Source organism: Corvus kubaryi, unplaced genomic scaffold, assembly GCF_017639235.1.
Source record: "Corvus kubaryi isolate FWS band 111438036 unplaced genomic scaffold, C.kubaryi_AGA036_p1.0 37397, whole genome shotgun sequence".
Classification (NCBI taxonomy): domain Eukaryota; kingdom Metazoa; phylum Chordata; class Aves; order Passeriformes; family Corvidae; genus Corvus; species Corvus kubaryi.
This window is the reverse complement of record NW_024581136.1, coordinates 11,359,971-11,364,161: the sequence shown is the minus strand read 5'-3', so window position 1 is coordinate 11,364,161 and position 4,191 is coordinate 11,359,971. Positions and strand designations below refer to the sequence as shown.

General features: G+C 45.7%; 1 long non-coding RNA gene across 1 annotated transcript; it reads left to right on the top strand.

The window, feature by feature from the left end:
* Positions 1 to 708: 708 nt before the first annotated feature.
* Positions 709 to 2,085, top strand: LOC121671275. The gene is made up of 2 exons (XR_006018465.1): positions 709 to 988; positions 1,878 to 2,085. It is a non-coding gene; the product is annotated as an uncharacterized LOC121671275 (long non-coding RNA).
* Positions 2,086 to 4,191: the final 2,106 nt, after the last annotated feature.

Here is a 4,191-nt window from a genome sequence, read left to right as displayed (position 1 = left end):
CTGTACCTCACTCTGCTTCAAGGGCCTTTGCAAGGAGACAGTTGTGCAGCTTTGCATGGGATGCCATGAAATGTGGCTGTACCTGCAGCATGCAGTGCTTGGCAGAACTGGTGTTTTTCCAGCTGCAGGAAGGTGTGCTGGGGAGATCCAATTTGGATGAGCCACTGACATTTTATAATCCAATGGAAAGAAAGGAGAGAGGGCTCCAAAAGGAGTTTGTCTCCAAAGCCAAAGCTAATCCTTTAAATTAGGAGGACAGTCAGGCTAAAGGCTTATACAGAAATTCCTATTGCTGTGACTCTCCTGCAGGCACAGAGGCGGCTTAAAGCACTGCTAAACTCCAGACGAGCAGGAGATGTGTCTGAGAGTGCCAGCCACTGGATTTCTGAACTGGCTCAGTCCAAGCAGATGGTGAGCTGGCAGCACTAACAATAAGATCCCAATCCATACACTGAAGCTTCCCCAAAATTGCTGTGGGTGGCTCTAATTATAACCTGTATCCTACCGCCTCTCCTTTCTGTGAGTAGGAAGGAGCCGAGCTTTCTTGTTACTCTAGCTGCCCGCCCGTTACCAGGTCGAGATTGCTGGTGGGATAAGGGCCTTCCATTTGTTTGTAGCACTGATGTCCTACTTGGCAACACGTGCCTCATTCCTTCAACCCTACAAAGGGAAGAGCCCCGAGCAAAGCAGGTTTGCAGCTGGCTTAGCAACACGGCTGCTCTGCATTCCTGTAAATTTCCAGGTTCAAGTACAATTTTTTTCTCTTTGTTGCCAAGCCAAGTGGACATCTAGCTTCCCTCACACCACAGCTGAACCTTTGGGAAGACTGATGGGATCTGAGAGGAGTGTCTCTGGAAGCAGGCAGCAGCCTGCAGGGAGGCAAGTGGTTCAGCGATGCACAAGAAGGTGACCAAGAGCTGCACCTTTTGCCCACCTCCAGACCTCCAAAGCAAAAGGAAAGCTTGCCCTTGAGGTTTGAGGTGAAGAGGTAAGTACAGGTATAGATCCAAGTCCCCAGGGCTAGTCTGATTTATTTGGCAGTCCAGACAGTCAATACTTTCAATCTTGGATGCAATGACTTTTCTTTTCAGCATGTGGCTCATTCTCAGATTCCCATTACTTTATTCCATGTGGGGTTGGTGTTTCTTCATTGTTTTCCCCCATGCATGATTGACATGAGCAGGAAGGAAATGTGGAAACTATAGAAAGTGTTCTCTGTGCTGAGGGAAGGTGCCTCATATTCTTCTGAACCTGAACCCATTGTCTAGTGCTGCACCCACAGCACATCCTCTGCCTCGCTCTGGATGGACCAGGGCATCCTCACCCACATTCAGGCAATGGTTATCCAGCAAGCACAAAGAGCTGACCCCATTCCCACTGGAATCTGTGGGAGTTTCGCCTCTGATTTGATTGTGGGAGGAATCAGGCCCCTACTTATAGCATATAAATGGAAGGATTTGATTTGAGGCAGATGGATATCAAGTTGTTCTGAATTTCTCCCCTGATTTCATTAGTGAGGTGATTTGTGTTACCAGGAAAACTTGTTCTGAAGCTTGTCATTATTTACCTGAAACGCATCTGTGCTTTGAAGTAGGCTCTGGAAACACAAGCAGAATGAAATTGCCCATAAAGCAGAGGTGGAGTGCCTTTTTCCGAGGTTTGAGACTGTTGGGTTCCCTCTACACTGGAATGCAAAATTAATGCCCTAAATTTAAACACTCACTAAGCCTTTTTTTTTTTTTTTTTAAGCATTCGTGACTTGAGAATGAATTCAGTCGTAAAATGAAATGCAACTGACACATTTGGCATGCAAAACAACCATTGTTTTTGCCAGGGGGTTTCACGTGCACGTGTGTATGTGTTTGTCTGTAAAACAGCTCTCGAGCCTCCATGGAAGACACTAATGATGGAAACATTGGCTTTGGCTGCCCAGAAGAAGTTAGCAACCACTTGTGGTCCTCAGTCCTGTTGTGGATCATCCATGTCCTGCTCAGAAGGATTAACTCAGCTGTATCCAGTTTCCAAAGATTTAACATTGTACAAGATCACTGCAGTCCCAAACCATTAAATGAAATAATTTAACAACTAGATTTTTTTGGCTGGTAACTGACGTGAGCTCAGACATGGTGTGCAGCTTTGTGTGTGTACCTTGCTTTGCTGCACTGTTTTCTTCCCAAATGAATGGTATGATAAAAGTAGCAGCAGCAGCAGCTTGGTGCAGAGAGCCTAAAAAAAGGTGTTTGTTTCCATTGCAGTGCTTATCTCATTGTTCCTGCTACTCGTCCTGTTGACTGCCTGCTCAGGAAGGCCATGTTCTCACCAGCCAGGAGCTCCTGCCTGCTCCCCAGTGCTCTGCCACCAGCTTCCTAAATTCACACTTTTTCTCTCTAGTGTCCCCTTCTCCCTCTTTGTTGAAAGAGGTGGTTTTTTACTTCTCTCACAGGGATGTGGTGGGTACTTTTAAAACCTTTGAAAGCTGGTTGCAATTCCTCAGATGGCATCAGTGAAACTCACACCGGTGTAACTGGCTGGAGATACAGGGATGTTGGCTTAACAGCTTTCATGAATCTGGCTTTCGTCCTACATCTTCTGGCCATGGGAGGGTTAAGTGAAATTGCCTTGTATTCTGTACTTGAATGAAAATGCCACCAAGCTCTGGTATGATAATATTTATATCTGAATCATTTCAGTCAGTCTTGGGATGAATGAGATCTCACAGAGACAGAGGTTTGCGTTCCACTTCACTGTTTTTCCCTGGTGTTGCTCTTTTTCCCAGAGAAGGCACACACAGGAGCAAACCCCCTGGGGCCCTGGGTGCTGCCAGCATTACAGGCAGGGTCCTTGCCTCCCTCTCCTGCCTCCTGTGGCTGGGGAAGAGGAGCTGGTGTTGAAGTGCCAGAGATATGGGTCCCTGCGCTCGACTTCTGTGTTGTGTGGCTTCCTGAGAGCAAACATTGAATTACACAGCCCACTTTTGGTTGGCTTTTTTGTTGTTGTTTTTTTTTTTTTTTTAAATTTGGCTGCCAGATCTGGAACTGAAACCATCAATTCATTTCACTGACAATCTCATTCTTAACTCAAGTCAGCAACAGCTACCTCAGCTAGCACCAGGGTTCTACCCACTGCATCAGCTGTCCCAGCTCCGATGGGAGCAAAGATTCATGTGTTGTGATGTGAGAGAGGGGTTTTTATTAAGAAAGCAGTGTGAGGAGCTTCCCTAGACACTCACTACAGATCTTTATGTCCTTCTTGGAGACACATTAATTAACCCTGCTGTCATCTGCTGAGGTGGAGCAGGGGAGGGATGGCAGTGGGAAACGTGGGGAAGGTCCACCTGAACAGATTTCCCATCCTGAGCCACAGCACCTGATCAGTGAATTGCTCCTGTAATCTCCAACCGTGTCAGTTTAAGATCTATTTCCCAGATCATGGGTCCATGTTACTCTCATTGCCATAACCCCATGTCACACTGGCTGTGTTGAGAGGATTGAACAAGAATGGGGATCCCAGCACGATGGCCATGGGAAGGAGCTCTGCTATGTGTTGGTCTCGCTGTGCTGTGTCAAATAGGGACAGAGCTTCCCCAAGATCCAGAAACCCAAATTCTCAGTATCTGTTCTCATATCTTTCAGAGCTCAACCAAAGTCCACTGAGATCAATGGAGTTTTCACGCTGGTGACCATGAGTTTGGCATTCAGCTTCTTCAGATGAAAGTGCAAGGGACAGACAGGAAATTATCCACTAGGAAATCTGTTTCAATCATCCCCTTTTATGACAGATTCTTTGGAAATGATTATGTGCTGTGTGAAGAAATATGGCCTTCTGAATTTATTCAGGCTAATTCTGAGTGAACCCAAAGCTCTTTTATACTGTTCAAGCTGTGTTAAGAGTCTTAATGCACACAGAAATTAATTTACAACCCATTTAAATCACCTTTGTTCTGTCAGAACCTTAGAAAGCAGAAAAGCCTGCATTTTCATGCTTGTATGTTGGTCAAGAGTGTGTTTTTCTTTAACTAGTGTGGTTAGAATGATGGAGTGGGCATTAGAGTGATAAGCAGACAGAGTAATTCCCTAGGGTGGATATGTCACTGGCTTTGTTCAAGTCTAATTTATCCCACTTCTCATAAAGGAATAAACCCCACACGTATAAACACGTCTATAGAGTTACAATTCCAAGCACAGCAGGGAA